At 37.3% G+C, this 22,057-nt stretch overlaps 1 pseudogene; it reads left to right on the top strand.

Moving 5' to 3' along the window:
- Window positions 1-4,023: 4,023 nt before the first annotated feature.
- LOC107179418 lies at window positions 4,024-4,280 on the top strand (annotated as a pseudogene).
- Window positions 4,281-22,057: the final 17,777 nt, after the last annotated feature.

The raw sequence follows: 22,057 nt of genomic DNA, 5'->3' as shown, positions 1-22,057 counted from the left end.
TAAGATTGGTTATAAAAAACATCAACACCTCCACCACGTTCCCTTGGACCACTTGCTTTGGGGGAAGCCAGCGACCATGTTGTGAGAGCACTCTAGCAGCCCAACAGAGAGGTCTATGTGGTAAGGAGTACTAATTTGCCAGCCACTTGAGAGAACAATCTGTAGAAGCAGACATCCCTGCAAAACAGTTTGGGTGCAGACCCTGGACCGGCAGGAGACCACTCCTCCTTGACCCACAGAAAGCAGAAGTAGAAGTTATTATTTTCCTTGAAATAATTAGTTATGCAAAAAAAAAAATAATAATTCTAGGTATATAGATTTACTTGACCTGAGATTGGTATCGCATTATATCATAAAACTGTACTCTATAAAGCAGGTTTTAAAATCAGTTGTAGTAAGTTTTTAGAAATCATCTAATGTAGCACTTTATTTCCAGCAAGGCCTCACTTAACCCATTCAAGATAAATTTACATACTTTATCTGAAGATTTAGGAAGATATTTTCTAGCAGTTGCTATGAGGATCATCAGGAAGAATTTAAAACAACATTTGGTCGGCCATGAGTGTGTGACGGTAAAATACAGAAGTGGTTATTTTTTATGTACAACTTTAAAGTCTTGAGGGCAAAAAAATTCAGTGCAGACTCAAACTTGCATTCCGGTTTCATTTTATTATTTTCAGGTGACTTCTTTTAACACACTGCACACGTTTACCTCATTATTTTTCTCAACATAGTTTTATTCATATAAATAAGAGTTATCAGAAAATAAGGAAAGCCATGTCCTAATAAAGAGGTGCCTGAGTCTGAACAAAAACCAAACTAAGAGTGTATATATGGAGGATATGTATTTGTGGTTTTTAGACTAACTAAATCCAAGGCTTCTGCGGCCAGGGATTCTGTCTGATGGTGTTACAAGGAGGTATGTGAAGTGGCTTTTTGCTGGGTGGGAGAATTCAGTAATTCACCCTTCTTGACAAAAGCTGAAGCCAGATAAAACTCACCTCACTCTCTCACGGTAAACAAGAGGGAGCCAAAGTCTGCTGGAGTTATTCTAACAGAGAAGAATTCTACAAGATCAATACAAATTGTTGACAACCTCATATAACATGCAGGCATTATCACAGTATAAGGAAGAAAATCATCATGAAAGGCCAGCAACAAAACTACCCGGAACTATGTAAGTACAGTTCAAATGTGAATTTGAGTCCTTGTAGATTGATAATGAATAATAGCAACAATTAATAATGAAGAGCTTCACATTAGGAAGAGTCATTTCTCACCAACCAGTGTGGGATTGGATGAGAACAGAATTCACGAAAGATAAATAGAAGCTATAAAAAAGGAGAGGAGAGAAATCTGGGCCAGAACAGAGGCAATTCTCTCAGTCACAATCAACAAAAGTTTCATCAGTTCTCAGTAAAAGTCAATAACAAGTTAAAACCAGCATTCTACTCTTTTTTATTTATAGTTTACAGATGTAACTTGTTCAAGTTAACTGCATAATAAACTACATAGATATCATTCTAATAGGTCGTGGTCAGTTTGCTGATTCTCAATTCCTTTGTTATCTTACTTAAGTCTCAAGTTTAAGACCCCCTTGAACTTGGCAGACAATGTATCACAAAGTTTTGATACTCATAGAGCACAAAGAAGCACCATCTCCATTATCATACCTGTCTGCATATCTGGGCAATAAATATCGTATAGGCACAAGGAACAATATGGGCTCAATTAAATTGTCATTATCCAGAGTATACATATACATATTTTGTTATGTGAGAATTGAACAACCGAGGTAAAGGACAAAATTTTGGATGCTTAACTGTGTGGGTTTAATTATTTTCTGAATTCGGTATACAATTGTTCCCCTGTCAAAGGGGGGAATGTGCGAACATTAAGATATCAAAGACTATAGTTAGCTCTAGGTATGTATCATCTTAGGAATATATACTACTGTAATTGGATTATTACTGCCCTTCAGAGTGGGGCACATGGTAGTTTGTCTCTTTCTGTAAACTTAGGAGAAAACTTGATTCTGGGAATTTGGTCTTTGAGGAAAGTAGCAGCTATCTCTAGAGAAAGGAGAGGCTCATTTTTTATATCTGCTGTATAGTTATGATCGTGATCCTTCTATTTCAAGGACATCACTTTCTAGTCAGAGCAATGAGCTTTCTTCATCCCCAAAGGCCACCCAGTAACAATCTTCCTCATCTATTTTCACTGAAGCTACAGGCTATTGTCCATGCATCAAGAAGCTGTTTTTGTTTTGTTTTGTTTTGTTTTTTTCCTGGTTCTGTGGCAGATTCTCCACGAACCCTTGTGGCAATTTTTTTTTTCCTTCCTGCTATCTGTTTTCTCAAATGCAGAGATGTGTTCATTCTTTTCCTCTTCTCAGCAGGATATGGCTGGAAAAGATCTGAGAGCTTCCTGGGAAAACAAGTCACATAAATGCCAGATAATATTTTTTTCTTTACTAGGTTAATTCTATTTTAAGGGGGAAATTGAGGAACATGGGCAAAAAAGAAGGTGGCTTCAAGCAAGTTTGGCAAATGTTTTAGGAGACTAAACTGCTCAGTCCTGATATTTAAGGCATTAGCAAGAATAAATAGAAATACTCAGCAAAACTCTTTTCTGGGTATATACTGCAGTCAACACAGTTGAGCTCAAGAATCTAGAGACAGAAGAAAGCCATAAATCTGAATGCAAAATGTTGGAATAAAGTGTTGGTGGAAAGAACAAAAGGAAGAAATAGAATCTCAAGACCTAAGGGGAATTTAAAATATTTACATTATGCTTCTATTTCAGCAAAGTCTGATTTTTCACTCTTCACTGTGTACACAGCCAAGATTTTTGGTGAAGAGTTTAAGAAGAAGCTTGTAGTTCTTTTGTCTAATCTACTGGTAAGAAAATTTCAAGGTCTGCTTTCATGTGCTTTTGAGAAGGATTTCATTGTTACTTCCAATGTGTATATTGCATCCATTTTTTCCCTTTTTGTTTCAGTTTCTATAGTTCAGGGTTTTGCGTCCTCATCATTTGTATCACTAACTCGACATTCTTCCTAAGCCAGTCTATTTGACACATTGTGACCAGAATAGTCCTATTACTGTGGCTCTTCCACTCAAATCTTTTAGAGATTGCTCATTTTTACCAAACTAAGTACAAGTGTCTTGTTTGGGCATCCAAAGTCTACCATGGTTTGTTTCTAACTTACCTCTTTTCATCTTCCACATGTTTCTAATATCAGATCTTAGGTCTGGGTTGTTCCCCATGCCCTGAACAGGCTAGCACTTTGTTTACTCTAGACTTCACATACACTTTTCTCTTAGACCAGCATGTTTCTCTTATCGTTTTAAAAAAGATTTTATGAAAACCCATCTGTGAAATTTCAGACCACGTCCCATTTCCTGTCTCTACAATAACTTGCCTTATCCCCTCATTTGATAGTAAGTCTTCCCCCATGACATGAGATTACAACATTTATACGTCCTGTTCACATAACCACTTACATTTTAATTCTTTCATTTATTTTCTTTGCCCTTTCGAGTCATTAGTCTAATTTGGATTCAGGGATATGAAGATGTAACACCTAGCAGTTATTCTTCTTAAGTAACTTACAGGCCACTGAAGAACACAAATGTGTAAGCAAACAATTAAAGTACACTGTGGAAATTGCTGCAAACAAGTGATATGGAAGTACCATATGAGCAGAATAGAGGAATACCTAAGACTATTTAAGGAAGTAGCAATGGAATCTAATGAAAACAATCATATCAAAGTAATATTAGTAAGTAACACGAAGTGCCATGATAGACATTTTAGGTACCATACAATTCCTTCAAATACAATTATTCTCACCACTTTCAGATAAAGGAACTGAGGCTCAGAGAAAAGTTACCAGCCTACATAGCTGGTATTAGCATATCCAGGATAACACTTAGCTCTGTAGGAGAGAAAAGAGTCAGGAGTCAAAACCAAATAGGGTGGCTGAGTTGCCCTGGGGTGGAAAACAAAACGAGGGGCAGGATGGTTTACGTCTCAAAGGGACAAGAGTGGGAATGCCTGGAGTCAGTCCCGTACAGACAGTCTTTAATAACAGATTTCTTCTGGGGAATAGCTGAATTTGTGGTTTTGCTTCAGCAAGATGTGAAAAAGAGGCTATGGAAACTTCTGTGATTCCAGACATGCTGATGGAAGAGGGCCCACCAGGAAATCCTCCCAGAAGAACAGGTCGGATTAATTATCTTTGTGGCCCTAGTCCTCCTCCAATGGCTGGTGGATGAGAAGGTCAATGTCTACTCTGAGCAGGAGACAACTGGACATGTACATTCATAGCAGAAGGAAACCATCAAGAAGCAGAGGGCTGACCTTGCTGGACAAGTCATTGAATGTGTGCACCTGAACATGGATTGCTCTGTGTCTAGACAGACAAATGAGGTCATTCTGGGACTTGCCTCCCCAGGGATCTGGCATGACTAACACGCAGTTCTACAAATGCACGTGTTCATCTCATTATCTTTTTTGAGTAGTTTATGAAAGTATTAATATAGTTTTAATAAGTAAAATATTTTTAGGTTACAAAACTTGACTTCTTATTTTGTATGATTAAAAACTGCAAATTTGAAGAAAAGTAAGAGGTGTGTATCCAGTGAAACAAACAAACAAGCAAACAAAGCCAGAAAAGGTGGAGGAGTGCTGAAGTGGCAGGAGAGATTCTGCCCTCCAGTAGAGAGCAAGTTAGTTTATTTGACATGCCAGGTCTTATCAAGTTTTCCTTCTCATCTGTTGCTTACATAGTTGTAGCCACACACTGAAGAAAAAGTTCTCACTTAGACTGAGCAGACACACAGGGTGGCCTCTGCCAGGGAAACAGAAGCAGCGGCAAACTGCATAGTCTTTATTTCATGTTCACCAGGTATAAACATCAAAGCATGGGAGGAAAACACAAGGAGCCTCCAGACATAGACCAAACACACATCTGGTGTTTACGTGAAAACATGCAGGGAAGATGTACAGTTTTAAGGACTGCTAGGCAATTACAGTGGGTCTGCCCCTTAACTGGCTCCTGGGAGATCATGGGGCCCTGTTATCATAGTGCTATCGTGTTCGACAGCCTCAAGACCAGAATATTGCTGATGTTCCAGCCATTACCCCAATCGCTTTCCTAGCGCTTGCAATACATTCTCTAGAAATAACTCCACATACAGTAGTGTCTTTAACTTGTTTATATAAATATTACTGAGTGTAGGCTGCAAGAAAATGTAGACTCTGCCAGGTTAAAGTCATTGGAATCTTAGGCAACTTAGTAAAAAAAATCCCCTCTTCCCATGCAGATTTGAAATAAATTGGAGCTACAGAGGAGGTCAAGAGATGGATGTGAAATCATCTTTTTAAAAAATATTTATTCATTTTGAGAGAGAGAGAAAGAGAGAGAGAGAGAGTGATCACCAGCATGAGCAGGGGAGGGGCACAGAGAGAATCCCAAGCAGCCTCTGCACTGTCAGCAAGGAGCCCAACCTCATGAACAGTGAGATCATGGCTTGAGCTGAGACCTGAGCTGAAATCAAGAGTCAGATGCTTAACTGACTGAACCACCCAGGTACCCCTAGAGGTGAATTTATCTTAGTGTTAAAGGCTTGGTTGGAAGCCAGTGAACCAAATGGCCTGAAAGAAACTTGCCTATCTTGTTCTCAGGCAGGTATAAAACATAGCAGACCTCACTGCAGAGGCCCAGCTTTCCCCACTGGGCATGCCTCACCTGAGCACACACAGGCTCTCAAAGGAGAGGGAAGGGGAAGGGCCAAGACAATGCCAGTCATTCCTGCTCCCAGTTGTACAGTCCTTAGATGCTCATCATCCTCTGGGAATGAGGACCAAGAAGAAAAAAGCAAGGCATGTTGCCCAAATGGACTCTCCACATGGAAACACATAAAAAGGGCAAAAGATTTTTACCCCCAGAGAAAGTTGCTTGCTATTAGTTATGGTTTTTCTTATGCAAGGCTATCCAATTGGAAATAAAAGTACAGTAAAAGGAGATTAAACTAAAAGTTAGAAAATGTGACTTCCAGTAAAAACTATGTCACCAATTGGTTTTGTGGCCTTGAAAAAAAACCGCCTGGGGTATTTCGTCATCTCCTCATTAGAGCTTTGGACTAGATCATTTCCTTTCCGCTCTAAAATTCTAAAATCCAGTCATCTAGGAGACTGCTCTCTTCAACTCTACTGCTCTATGTGTGGAATGAAAAACGTGGACAATCATTCAATGTTTAACTTTCTCTTAAAGCTTTTACTGGCCTTTTCTGAGGCCTGTGGTTTGGATTCAAGGCCGAAATGGAACTTAAAGAAGATTTCTAGCTATAAAGTATAGTAGGACACTGCAACAAAGTCACTAAATTCTGAAGCTACCCAGGATCTCCGTGGACTTTGAATCACCAAGAGATTTGTTGTGAAGTTTCAGGATAGAACTTCCCAAATGCACACACTTTGGTTTGGTTTTGTTCTTTCAAAAACCTTGCCAAAATATGGTTAGCTTTCTTTACATGGTTATTACTTAGACTCAAGTTCTGCTTTATTTTGTATATGCCTGGACTCCAGAATTAAACTCAAAAGGTAGCTTCAAAAATATTCTATACTTCTTGACATATGGTGGATAAAATGGGAAAAAGTATTCAAGCGTGTAAATCATGGGACTTTAGGACTATCGTGTATTAGTGAACATATATTGAAATTATTCTGGAAGACCAGATCCCTTGTAGAGAGGTAGCATAAACACCATTTTACACATGTGCTGAAATAGCAAAGTGGTGAATTTGTTGGTTATGATACATACATAAAATACCGTTAGTTACTTTATAGTATAGTCATGGATTTTTCAGTATGTGTTTAGCCCAATTCTCCAATTCTTGGCCTTTCCCAAAATAATGCAAATCTCTGAAATAACGAATAGAAATTGAAGTGAAAGAGAACGACATTATTCAATTAGAATGAATACATTTAAGGACTAAGAAATTGGGAAAAAATAAAGGCAGTGAGGTTATAAAGCTTATGGAGTTTTCTAAGCACAATCAGGCAAGAACTGCTTAATATTCACAAATTTCTCCCTGCTCTTTCCCGTTATTTAAAAAAAAAAAAAAAACAACTCCAAATTTCAGTACCTCTAATGAAATTGAATTTAAAATTTAAATTTGGGAAGGTGGAAGTGACCTCTAGCCCAAAGCTCTCCTCTTAGAGATGAGGAGACAGATTCTCAGAGCGGTTCATTAAATTGCCAAGGCCATAGAGACCATAAACAGTGGAGCCAAGAGGAGTTTCAGGTTTCTAATTCATTGTTCTTTTTGATAGTTGGTGCTACTTCCCTGTCTTTAATGAATTAACAGAAGAAAGGCCTCCACCTCTCCTTGAACGTGCTGTGGTGTCATAAATTCAATTCTGGTCTCCCAATTAATCATGTCGGAAAGGCCTCCCCGCCCCCTCACCTCTTTTGAAATTCAAAAAAAGAGTAATCCAGTGAAGGGAGACCTTTTACTTTGCTTCTTTGTGCTTTCTCACCTTTTGACCTTTCCTCTGACTTCCTGGTATTGCTTGGGCTGGCTGCACAGTGTTTTTCTACCTGGCGAAAGATCATTCTCCCCATCCTGCTGATGCTCAAACAAAACCATGCTATGCTTTCCTTGTCTTCCTCCTTTTATGATTCTTGCCTTTTCTTCCTCCTTTGCTTTCTCCTTCTTAATTAGGTTCAAGGCAAGGTGGATGTCTGCTTCCAGTCCATTGTCCTGGAAATGAAATCTATGGCAAGGCCATCAGAGTTCTTTTTAAAACACAGACCTAGCTGTAGACACTGAATGCATTGAGAAATAACCCCCAAAGTTTTGTGTTTCTCATTAACTTTTAAAACCTTTGCTGACTACACATGCTCATTACATCGAGTTGTAAATGATGTTTGAAGAGAATGATTCCAGCCCACTCAGTGCACAAAGAGAATACAAACAAGCATTTGCAATTGCTTTTTCAAGGTGATACATGCTATAATATTGAGCTGAGTTACTGCTATAAAGTTTGAAGTCCCAGAAGTCTCAAACCACTGGAAAACAAATATGAAATGAAAATATATAATTTGTTTCATGTTAACTCTCTCACCTCCCACCGACTTATTAAATACAGGTGAAAGCTTTCTTCTCTACGAAAAAGTGCCACATGAGGAACTCTGACTTCATGTTCCCTCTTCCAAATAGCTTTGCTTTCTTCTCTGACTTGTTATTAATAACTCTGACAATGCTGGAAGCTATAGCTATAAAGTGACAAATGCTGGCTGTTGAATAAACAGGACAGATGTCACCAAGAGCCACTTGTTTTCCTAAGAACACGGAATTTGTTTTATGTTGCCATTTGTAATAAATATTATCATAGTTTTATCTTTTATCTGAACATTGCAGTGGTCCTTGGGTGACTGCAAAGGTGACAGTCTTGATGGTCGTAGTTATGTCTATCCTTATAGTCCTCTGAGCAGCGAATCTGTCCTATCAAAAGACCCTTAATCCACGACCAGAAACTCCACTGAAGATCGTCTTTTGAAAACCTATTTCCATCATGAGGCAAGTGTTTTAATGAGGGGAAAATGGGTCCAAGTGTCATATGCAGCCTCTATGCTTAACTTGATACAATGGTATGAGCAACGTAGATACTACCCTAAAAATATTAACCCTATAGCATTAAGTACAAAATTATAGTGCATTATAAGGAAACAAATAGCTCCAGGGAAAACACTTTAATATTGAATACCTGGAAATAATAGGCCTTCACACACAAATCATGCTTTTGTTGAGTAAATGATTCATTTTTGGAATAGTAAATCCCACCCAAATTCTTGAACAGATCTCTATAGGCTATCAGACTGAGAAAGAAAAAAGAACCTAAGAGCAACAAAAACAGTGATGTCTAGCCAGGCCTCCCCTAGTGTGAATTCTGGAAGCCAAGTTTGCTCAGTAGAGACTTTCCTTGCTGCCTCACATGTCACTGTCTCTCCTGGAGTCACTGCCAAGCTCTTCTAGGTTTTCCTTGATCAACATAATAGGATGAGATGGTGGTATCCGAGCGTGCTATGCCTCAATTGGACTTTTCTTCCATTACTAAGATCACTGTCATTTCTTTGCTGCCATGGCCACTGTGCAGCTGTCTGCCATTTTCACAGTCATAGCTCTGGCTCATGTGCCCTATGTAGAGTGCTCAACACAGGACTGCTGCTCACTGTCCCTGGGACATTGGGACAAACACCCTTTTATTGATACCTCTTCTTCCAAGAACCAGCTCTGAACCCTCCAGGTTTCAGGGTGTTCCTGCTTTTCTCCTAACCTCTATTTTCCTAAGATTAAGCAGCACCTGGGAAATGTATCCGATTGAAAAATGCGCTGTGTTCCCCCATGACCAGACAATTGAGGTCTTTATTCTGTGACCTTCTTTTCTTTTTTTTTTTTTTTTTTTTTAGAGCTGGAGATAGAAGCTGAGGTGTATTAATTCTTTTAAAATTTTTTAATTTGTTTACGTATTTATTTATGAGAGAGCGAGAGAGAGAGTACAAGCAGTGGAGAGACAGAGAGAGAGGGAAGGGAGACACAGAATCCGAAGCAGGCTCCAGGCTCTGAGCTGTCATCACAGAGGCCAACATGGGGCTTGAACCCATAAACTGTGAGATTACGATCTGAGCCCTAGTCAGATGCTCAACTGACTGAGCCATCCAGGCGTCCCTGTATTAATTCTTGATTTCTCCTCATGAGAAAACAAACTGATGTTCTATCTGCTTATGTTATCCCCTCTCCTTTGAGGTTAAATTGCTAGATATTGTCAAAATTCTTCCGATAAAACTTGCAGAAGATTTGACCCTTTGCTTTTGGGAGTCTCTTTGAGCTTTGAAATTATATTGGATTTTTGCCCATGGATTTTAGATAATTAACTCCTGAACAAATCATTAGTGGGAAGTACAAAGTGTAGTACACTGAAATCCGAATGCTTGCTTTAAAACCATTGTCTTGTCATCTACTATTAGCTGTGTGACTTTGACAAGTACTTCGTATATTAGCTGTGGGGATTAAATAATATATGGAAAGTACTGATAAAAATGTTCAAAACAATATCCAGTTAGAGGACATTATGGGAGAGAAAACCCCATTTATAATAGTAAAAAAGATTAAATACCTAGAAATAAACTCAACAAGAAATGTACATATGACTAAAACTTTAAAATTCTTCTGAAAGACCAAAAATTAGACTTGAACAAAAGGAAAGATGATTTTTTCTTGAATATCAAGATCAAGACTCAATGTCCTAAAGCAGACCATTCTCCCTAATTTATAAATTATGCAAAATCACAATAAAATGCCAACAACCTTTATTTAGAGAAGTTTATATTAAAATCCATAATGAAAACAAACATGTAAGAATAACCAGGATAAAACTAAAAATAAAAAAAACTCCAGTGGAGACACGCCTGCGTGGGTCAGTGAATTAAGCATCCAACTCATGATTTTGGCTCAAGTTATAATCTCAGGGTTTGTGGGTTTAAGCCCTGCATGGAGCTCTGTGCTGACAGCGTGAGGACTGCTTGGGATTGGGATTGTCTCTCCCTCTCTCTCTGCCCCTACCCTGTTTGTGTTCTCTCTCTAGGTCTCTCAAAATAAATAAACAAACTTGGGAAAAAAAGCCTACAACAGAGAGACTAACCCTATCATTCAAATATCCTATAAAGAAAGCCTCTGTAACTACAAGAGTTTGGCATTGTCACATGAATAGATGGACACATCAGTGAAATAGAATGGAAAGCTCAGAAATATACCTAAGTAGATATGCAAATTTTATATATTGTAAATGTAGCTTCTTGAATCATGGGGACAAAAATGGACTTTTTAATAATCAGTATTGGATTGTAACCACTGGGTAGCCATTTGGAAAAAAAACACCACAAAACTAGAACTATACCTCACACCTTTCACAAGACTCAATTCCAAATGAATTAGAGAGCTAAATGTAAGAAAATGAGGCAGATATTAAAAGAAAACATGGGTGAATTCTTTAATGTCAGGGTAAAAAAAAAAAAAAACTTTGTGACTAAAACTCAGAAACAGTAAAAGACTGATAAATTTAACTACATAAAAATAAAAACTTGTACCATGACAAATACATCATAAATGAAGTCAAGAAAGAACTGATAATCAGGGGGAAACCATTTACAGCATGTACCATAGACCCAAGGTTAATATCCCCAATACATTTAAAAAAACCACCTCTTAAAATTGCGCAAAAGACTAAAAACCTATAATCAGAGGGGTGCCTGGGTGGCTCAGTCAGTTAAGTGCCAGACTTCAGCTCATGTCATGATCATGGTCTCACAGTTTGTGGGTTCAAGCCCTATGTCAGGCTCTGTGCTCACAGCTCAGAGCCTGGAGCCTGCTTTGGTTTCCGTGTCTCCCTATCTCTCTCTCTGCCCTTCCCCTGCTCATATTCTGTCTGTCTCTCTCTCTCTCAAAAATAAACATTAAAAAAAATTAAAAACCTATAATCAAAAAACTCACAAATACTTATTTTTTAAATGGTCTTTAAACACATGAAAAGATACTCACCCTCAGTGTAATACAAATCAATGCAACACTGAGGTACCACTTACCATTTATAAAACTAGCAAAAATTGAAAACAACTAGGTTTATTAGCAAGACTTTAGGAAAATTGGCACACTCATAAATTGTTGCAGAGAATGCAAACTGGTGCAAGTCATCTGCAGAAAAATTTGTCAATAAGAAATCTACACATGCCCTTATTTTTTAAAGTATAATTAATATACAATGTTATATCAGTTTCAGGTGTACAACATATTAGTTCAACAATTCTACACTTTACTCAATGTTCCCCATAAGTAAACCTATGCATGCACATTTTGATTTAACAATCCCATTTCTAAGAAATTATTCTAAGATACATTTTAAATGTAATGAAAATACCTATGCATAAGGTGATTCATTGCAGGATTGTTTATAATTCCAAAATATTATAAGGAATATAAATATCCAAACACTGAAGAGTGGCTGAATACATTATGGTACATCCAAAGAATGGAGTACAACACATTTGTAAAAAGGAATGAAAAATATCTCTATGAAATTGTAAGAAGTGTTTTCTACCATATTCTGCCCAGTAAAAAATATGTTTCTAAAGCAGTATTTATAACAGGCAGAGTAAGTTTTGAATGAATGAATGAAACAAAGAAAGAAAGAAAAGAAAGAAAGAAAGAAAGAAAGAAAGAAAGAAAGAAAGAAAGAAAGAAAGAAAGAAAAGCAAAAAAAGCTATATGAAGTATACAAGGATCTGTTCATTTGTGCAGCATGAAATATATGAAATATAAGAATACACTAAAAACTAATGAGATTGGTTTCCTAGAGGGTATGGATAGGAATGTGGTGAAAATATCGGAGAAGAGATAGGGAGGATGGTCACTTCTCCATGGATTCCTTGTCAACAGTTTTGAGTTTTAGATGTCATCGTTTCACATGCTCAAAAATAAAATAAAATTAACCTCAATGTTGGTGGACTCTAAAATCAACTACAAACAGTAAAAAATGAACTAACTGTATCACAAGTAAGATAACCACATGGAAGCAGGTGAGGAAGAACAAATCTAAGTAGTTCTTAGATTTGAACTAATCTAAGTCAAAATACTATTTTGACTGTATAAATTAAGGCTAAGGACAAGAATTTTATACAAATATCGTACTCTAGGTAGTGAACTGTTTTTCATGGCAGATGGGTTAGCAAATTTGAAACTACTTCATGTGTATTCTAGAACTGAGAAAATAAGTGAGTATATTCTAGATAATGACAGCCGGATTTGCTACCTCTTGAGGAAAAGGAATTACAAGTGGAGAAGTGGGCAAGCCTAAGATGGATATTGTGGTGGTGGAAGAGTCAGAACTCAGGATTTTCAATGTTTATACATATAAAGAAACATAAAATAGGTGAAGATGTGAACATATAAATACATGTATTTCCTAGCTCTATTCTCTGCAAAGGCCGAGAAGCAATGACATTGCAGTAGCCATAAGTACACCTCACTTCCACATCTTGGTCTCAAACACGATTCTCCAATACAACCAATCAGTACCCCTTAGAGAAATGGCTGGGTCCAAGACCGGGGCAGGGAAAGTACAAGTTGAATCCAGAATGCCATGTGGTTTCAGAAATTAAAGAAACACTTAAAAATTAACATGCACAGGATGAAAAGACACAGAAGCCAAGCTGAAGAAGTCCCCATGACCAAATCTAGAATAATATAACCAAAAAATAATTAGAATAATGGATTATAAGTTCATGGGATGAAAAAATGGCTGTAAGTTCATACTGAAGTCAATGAATGAATGAATGAATGAATGAAAAGGGAAAGTTCTTATAGTAGAATTCCAACTTAAAAATGAAGAAGGGGTTGGGGCGCCTGGGTGGCTCAGTCGGCTGGGCGTCCGACTTAGGCTCAGGTCATGATCTCACGATCCGTGAGTTCGAGCCCCGCGTCGGGCTCTGTGCTGACAGCTCAGAGCCTGGAGCCTGTTTCAGATTCTGTGTCTCCCTCTCTCTGACCCTCCCCCGTTCATGCTCTGTCTCTCTCTGTCTCAAAAATAAATAAACGTTTAAAAAAAATGAAGAAGGGGCACCTGAGTGACTCAGTTGGTTAAATGTCTGGCTCTAGATTTTGGCTCAGGTCATGATCTCATGGTTGTGATGTCAAGCCCCATGTTGAGCTCTGCACTGAGGATGGAGCCTGTTTATGATTCTCTCCTTCTCTTTCCCTGTACCCCTCCCCCAACCTCTAAAAAAAATAATAATAATAATAAAACTGAGAAAGAAATGATGGAAATAAAACATCACCTTTTGGATAATACCACAGAGGAGAGACCTGGTAGACACTATCTTAACCAAGTAGTCAAACTTGACATCACTGGTAATAGAACATATCAAAATTATGTGCCTCTGGATTCATAAGAAGAGAACATGACTACTGTAGTATTCTTGTCATATATACACAACCTGAATATAATCATTAAGAAATATTAGAAAACTCAGATTGAGGGACATTTTACAAATAACTGGCAGGTATTCTTCAAAAGTATCAAGGTATCAAATAAGGAAGACAGAAGAACAATCAGAGATTGAAAGAGATTAAGGAAAAATAACAACTAAACACAATGTGTGATCCTTCATTGACTTCTAGATCAGAAAAATGACATGAGATAATTATTGATATTTGCATAAGATGAGTATATTATTTGAGGATTCTGTGTTGTTAATTTACTATCTTTAATAATTGTACTATGAGGATTCAATGTATTAACATTTGAAGAAATTCAAGAAAGGGTATAAGGGAACTCCCTTTGTAGTACTTGGGCAGTTTTATGGTAAGTCTGAAATTATTTCACAATGAGAAAATTTAAAACTAAGTCTTAAAAGTATTGAAAAGTGAAAAAGTGCTCAAAGATTAACAAGTATTACTTATTATGAGTTTAGCAGTCTTTCTAATGTATGAAAGCTTAATTCCAAGTTGAAAGGCTTCAGAAAGATTTTCCTTTAATTAAGCTCTTTTCAAAGGGTGCATTTTGAATCACCTATGAACTGTCTGCAGCACAATCACCTATTTTCCAAATGCATATCAGAGCCATTCCAGACCACTTGACTTACAAAATGATTCTCTGCAACTTAACAAACTCAACACCCAAAAAGCAAATAGTCCAGTGAAGAAATGGGCAAAAACATGAATAGACATTTATCCAAAGAAGACATCCAGATGGCTAACAGACACATGAAAAGATGCTCAACATCACTCATCATCAGGGAAATACAAACCAAAACCACAGTGAGATATCACCTTACACCTGTCAGAATGGCTAACATTAACAACTCAGGCAACAACAGATGCTGGCGAGGATGCAGAGAAAGAGGATCTCTTTTGCATTGTTGGTGGCAATGCAAGCTGGTGCAGCCACTCTGGAAAACAGTATGGAGGTTCCTCAAAAAGTTAAAAACAGAACTACTCTATGACCCAGCAATTGCACTACTAGGTATTTACTCCAAGGGATACAGGTATGCTGTTTCAAAGGGACATATGAACCCCAATGTTTATAGCAGCACTACCAACAATAGCCAAAGTATGGAAAGAGGTCAATATCCATTGACTGATGAATGTATAAAGAAGATGTAATATATATATATATATATATATACACAAACATATATATATATATGTATATATATACATACACTCAGTGATCAAAAAGAATGAAATTTTGCCATGTGCAACAATGTGGATGGAACTAGAGTGTATTATGCTAAGTGAAATAAATCAGAGAAAGACAAATATCATATGATTTCATTCATATGTGGAATTTAAGAAAACAGATGAACATAATAGAATAAAAGCAAACATAATATAAAAACAAAGAGGGGGACAAACCATAAGAGACTCTTAAATAGAAAGAACTGAGGGTTGCGGGTGGGGTGTTGGGTAGGTAGATGGGCTAAATGGGCAATGGGCATAAAGGGAGGATGAGCTAAATTGATGAGCACTGGGTATTATATGTATGTGATCAATTACTAAAATATATTCCTGAAATGATTATTACACTGTATATTGGCTAACTTGGATTTAAATTTTAAACAAAGAAAAAAAATGAATAACAAAAAATGTGGTTCTTTGCACAGTAAGAACTTTTTGATTTGTATGGCTGAGGAAAAATACTTTTACTTGTCCTTACCTTTAAGCAACAGGTTAGTTGGATATAAAAATTTATTATTTCCCTCTCAAATATGATTCAGTGTTGTTGGAGAGGAGTCTGAGGTCAGTCTAAATTTCTTTTTAAATGATCTTTTTTCTCTCCAAAAGTGTATAGGACTTAGTCTTGATGTTCTTAAATTTCACTAGTGTTTTCATGTTATGGGTTTTTCAGTAACTATTTTGTTCTTTACTCTGTCCTTTTATCTGAGAGTTTATATCATTCTGGGTATAAATCTGGAAGATTACATTTTTTCCCAAATATTTCCTCTGTCTTGTTTACTTTTATATCCTGTTCTGAGGAGGCCCTTTTTATATGGGTCTTAACATGTCTCCTTCCTTTATTCTTTCCTGAGGACTTTGGGAAAGTTCCTTGACCATTATATTCTAGATCAAAAATTTATTTTTTAGCTTTCTAAATTCTGCTATTCAACCCATCTACTGAATTACTTCAACAATTTTTGTTTAATTTTTTTGTTAGAGAAAGAGAGAGTACATGTGTGTGAGTGGGGGAGAGGGGCAGAGGGAAAGAAAGAGAGAACCTCAAGCAGTCTCCATGTTCAGCACTGAGCCCGACATGGGGCTTGATCCTACGAACCATGAGATCATGGCATGAGCTGAAATCAAGAGTCAGACATTTAACCAACTAAGCCATCCAGGCACCCCAACAATTATGTGTTTTTAATACTGAGTATCTTCAATTGGGTTCCAAAATCTTTATGCCCCTTAGGAAATCATTATGTCTATATGTTATATTCTTTTCATATCATTACCTCTACTAACTCTGTATCAGCTATTCTATTTGTTATCTGTCTTTCATAGTACTTTAAGTCCTCAGAAGTCATGCTGATTTCCTCTGTCAGTTCATCTTTCATTGCTTTGGCATTATTAACTGTTCTGTCTGGTAGTATTGAAATCTTTGGTTCTCAAAGTGGTGTCTAAAGACAGGACCAGCAGCACTGGCATCATCTAGGAGCATATTAGAAAGACAGTATTTCAGGGAATTCCCAAGTTATTAAATCATAATCTGCATACTAATAAGACCAGCCACGTGATTTGTTTGCACTCTAAAGTTTGGAGAACACTGATGTATACCTTAGCCCAGGTTCCTTCAAGTGACCTGGGGAGGGGTGCCTCTTTTACAGTCTGCGTTTAATTATCCCTTTTTCTCTCTCTCCTGAAACAGATTTCCCTTGTCCTCAGGTACCACCAAACTTGTCTTTCTCAGGCACTGTTTCTATTCAGGGACAAATACTGTCTGATATAAATTGCTAGCCCAGTAAGTAAGAGAGAGAGAGAGAGAGAGAAGAAAGAATGCTGGGTACTAACCAGATTGCTTGTCCCCACCCTATAGAGACTCCTACTCTGTTCTGATTTTAGTGGCCAATGCCAGTGGCTGCTTTCCTGTTCCTCAAAGGAACAGCAGTGTGGAGAAGAAAGGTAATACTAGAACGCTCACTCATTGCCCTTTTGGGGGACGCTTCTCTCTACACTAGGACTAAAACATCCTCTTTCTTCCTATGTACTTTTAGTTTTGTGTAAATTGGCTAAATAGCCTTCTGACATCCATCAAACACCTGATCAACCTAGGGCCAGATTGTGCTAGAGAAAGGGAGCCAGCAATGAAGGCAAATTCAACTACTTTTCTAGAAGCTGACTCAGGTAATTCTGAGGTACACTAAAACTTGAAAACTAACACTCTAGTCTTTTTCCCCCCTCTTTTTATTATACATGGAGACCTTTGCAATTATGTCATTAGGAGACTTTTTCAAAGTATGGTGATATTTCAGTTAATTTTGAGGTTAAACTTATTTGCATTTGGGCTGAACTGATAGACTCATTCAGAGGGGTTATGTCAATCTAGAAAAGTTATTTCTTATAAGGGTATAGGATATGTACCTATAGATTCTATGGCTGAAGTAATTATTTTAGAAAAGATCAATAAAGGCATTTACTAGGATTGAGGGAAGAGTTGATTTTATGTATATTCTAAACCAGTTTACCTCTGTAGCTAAAAGGTACTGTGCAAATACTTACAAGGTTTTTAATTTTGCATATCCTGATTTTTTTTCAAACTAGCTCAATGTAGGAAATTCTCTAGGAATGAGCTAAGGCTACAAAACAGTAAGTCCCCATGAACACACAGAGAGCCACCTGATAACGAACAATGGGGAATAAAACTCTTAGCCCACTGGTATGTCATCAATGATGTGTTTTTTTTGTCTTTCCTTCCTTTTTCCCTCCCTCCCTCCTGTCTTTCTCTTTCCTTTACTTCCCCACTTTTGAGGTTCTGCTAACTAATTTTGATATATTTTGCCAAAAAATACAGAAAATGTTGGTTAACTGCAGGGTCAATGCTGTGCACACAACTACAAAGAAGGCACATTTTCAATTTCCACTTGCCCAGATTGAATTTCATCTAAGCCTTGCGCTTCCATAACGAAATTCTCTTTTGTCTTCCAAAAAATAGCTAACCACAGTAAGACATCTCACGTTCCAAAATAGTATCCACTTCAATCTTTCCTCAGTGACTTGGATGAGATCTAACTCCATCCTTCTCAAAATTCTCGTAAGACTTGGATGACTTCCTGGTCTACCTGCCTCCTTTAAGCCCCTGGTCTCCTTCTTTTCTTATAGATTTTTCTCATTAATGAACATTCACCTTCTCCTTATTACAAACTCTAGGTAAAATCATTGTCTTAAGTAGTGTGGTGCATTTTTGGTCCTTTACACCCCTTACAATACTGCTTTAAAACTGTGTATTTTTCACCAGGGTGGCTAAAATGAACAAATCAGGAGACTATAGATGCTGGAGAGGATGTGGAGAAACGGGAACCCTCTTGCACTGTTGGTGGGAATGCAAATTGGTGCAGCCGCTCTGGAAAATAGTGTGGAGGTTCCTCAAAAAATTAAAAATAGATCTACCCTATGACCCACCAATAGCCTGCTAGGAATTTACCCAAGGGATAGAGGAGTGCTTATGTATAGGGGCACTTGTATCCCAATGTTTATAGCAGCACTTTCAACAATAGCCAAATTATAGAAAGAGTCTAAATGTCATCAAATGATGAATGGATAAAGAAATTGTGGTGTATATACACAATGGAATACTACATGGCAATGAGAAAGAATGAAATATGGCCTTTTGTAACAACATGGATGGAACTGGAGAGTGTTATGCTAAGTGAAATAAGTCATACAAAGAAAGACAGATACCATATGGTTTCACTCTTATGTGGATCCTGAGAAACTTAACAGAAGACCATGGGGGAGGGGAAGGGAAAAAAAAAGGTTAGAGAGGGAGGGAGCCAAAGCATAAGAGACTCTTAAAAACTGAGAACAAACTGAGGGTTGATGGGGAGTAGGAGGGAGGGGAGGGTGGGTGATGGGTATTGATGAGGGCACCTGTTGGGATGAGCACTGGGTGTTGTATGGAAACCAATTTGACGATAAATTTCATATTTAAAAAAACCTGTATTATATTTTCCATCCATAAGGAGTTCTCTATGTGGGATAAGTTTGTTTCAGCGAGTAGCTATATACACAAATAATTCAAAATTTTGATTCACTGACATATTTGACTCTTTCTCTACCAATGTGCTTTTTATTAACAATGGGAAGTATTTTTTTTGTAACGTCACCAATACTGATGTTCATTCTCCATTACATAATTCACTCTGACATCATATAAAGGTTAGAGGACTTAGCAACAGGAAAAGATTCATTTTTCCTGATTGGCTTTCACTCATCAGCTAATGGGATGCTATAACCAATTGTGTTTTCATTTCTGCTTTGACTGACCAGGAGCTCAGAGATAAATGTAATGATAAATTTTAGCTACTATATTTGCCTAGGACTTTTTAAAATTAATTTTTATATGCATGTAGTCAACACACAGTGTTACATTAGTTTCAGGTGTACAATATAGTGATTCCACAATTCTATATGTTATGCTATGCTCACCACAAGTGTAGCTATATCTGTCACCACACTACACTATTACAATACTGTTGACTATATTCCTTGTACTGTGACTTTTATTCCTGTGACTTATTCCATAACTGGAAGGCTGTAACAATGAGAAGTATTTTAATGTTCAATTTCTAGTATTCTTTTTTGCTGGTTAGAAATTTAATTTCCTTCAGGCTAAGAGAAATTCTCTAACATGTAGGCCATATATTGCACAAAATTTAAACTTCTGGTGTATAATTTCCTCTGAACCAAAATGAAAATATTTTATATTTTCTTGCAGCCTTTTTTTTTTTTAAGGAACAGTGATCTTCAATTACTCATAGGCTTTAACTAAAGTTGTATCTGTCTTATGTCAAGTCCAGCCTTTTTGTCAAAAACTAACATTTTTCTAACACCAGTGGAAACACAACCTTCTCCTGTTTGAAGAATTAGAGCTCTATAAAGGCTGCCATGTAAAACCAACTAAACAGCCTAATCAGTTCAAGCTCTGGTGTCTGACTAGAATGTGCTTGTAGTGTCAGGCTCTCTTTTTACTTTGAATGTTGTTCCCTGTCATCACCTCCTACACAGCCTCTGCCCTTCTAGTCTTATCTCTCATAAGAGGTTAAGAAAAATTGGAAGGAGTTGCTGATCAGCCAGCAGGAACTGTCAAAGCATCAGTCATTCTGGCCTTCCTCCCAAGAAACAAAACAAATTATTCTCCCAGCCAGCCTCCTCACTGCCCTCTGGGCTCAGGTCTAAAACTGTTTGAACTCTCCCATATGGCTCTCAACATGTGATTGTGTCATTCCATCAGGAAGCCACTCAAAGGGCATTTTCTCAGTTTGATTTATATTTTCCTTTTATCTTTAATATGCTCCCAGGAACACAAAGTCTTTCTTTGTCCTGCTTTGTCTTCCTTGCTCGCCTAGTTTCCTTTTTTTTTATGTTCCATAGTCCATTCATTTATTACATTTAAGGGCAAGAAACACACTAAACATTTTTGCTTGTTCTAGATTTGATATTTTCATATCAAGGATTCTATTTTAATTTGCATTTGTGTAGTGTCTGTGTGTGTGTGTGTGTGTGTGTGTGTGTGTAAAGAAATCTCATAAAATTTAAAGACTCTCCATTAAACAATCACATCTGTGGACATTAAAAAAGAAGGAACATGGGGCACCTGGGTGGCTCAGTCCGGTGAGTGTCTGACTTCGGCTTAGGTCATGATCTCAGGATTCATGGGTTCGAGCCCCACATTGAGCTCTGTGCTGACAGCTCAGAGCCTGGAGCCTGCTTCCGATTCTGTGTCTCCCTCTCTCTGGCCCTCCCCCACTCACGCTCTGTCTCACTCTCTCTCTCTCAAAAATAAATAAACATTAAAAAATTTAAAAAAAAATAAGGAACATTTCCCTACAAATATCTTAAGCAAGAGGTCATATTTCAATATTTGAAAACATCAGGGAGCAATGGCATGTGAAACCATGGTTTGTTATGTTTTGTCTCATCTATTCTAATAGTGGTATATCTTATCTTAAAATACAGAATGCCATAAAACAGTTGCTGCTGTTAAAGAATTTGAATCCCACCGTGTTGGCAAATGAACAGGACTTGAAGACAGACCTTAGAGAATGTAGACCTCAGAATTTTATTCTCAAAATGCCTAGGGATAGATTTCAGCAGTCTTAGAAAATGAAGAAATTTTTATAATTCACAATAAAAAACCATGTTGAGAACTAAAAAAGGATAAGACTTAATCAGAAGAGAAAATGGGTTTGTACTCATTCTATGTTTCTGGTTTTCCATATCATGTTCATTTTCTTCTACCAATATTCCAACTATTAATGGATTCAGTGTAAGATTGAGTAACTCTTCCACTTGGTATTTGGATTTCCTAAGAAAGATCCCTGATGACCTGTGGGAGACAATTTATTTTCAAAGGAGGGAAGGTTCTCTTACTTCTCACCAGTTATTAATCCCAACTCAGAATATCTCCAACTTTTCTTAATCTAACAAATGTACTTCACAGTAATTAATTCTGCTTAGTTTCACATGGACTCATAGCTCCCATGGGTTAGGTTTCATCTTTGTAAATGATGCTGAAATCCAGAAGGCAATAAAACACATTTGGTCCAGGGAACAGTGTGGGGAAAGATTCACTGAAAACATGTGGAGCATGTCGTGGTCTGTAATGCTACTATGTATCATCTACACATACATGCATATATAATAGTATTCAATTGTTACCACCCTTGTCTTATTCAATAGGAGATTTCCAATTGAAATATAAGGTAAAAGTCCTTTTACTTTCTTTA

The sequence above is a fragment of the Panthera tigris genome, chromosome A1 (assembly GCF_018350195.1).
Source record: "Panthera tigris isolate Pti1 chromosome A1, P.tigris_Pti1_mat1.1, whole genome shotgun sequence".
Lineage (NCBI taxonomy): Eukaryota > Metazoa > Chordata > Mammalia > Carnivora > Felidae > Panthera > Panthera tigris.
Note: the sequence above shows the minus strand (reverse complement) of the source record. Positions and strands in the feature narration are given on the sequence as shown.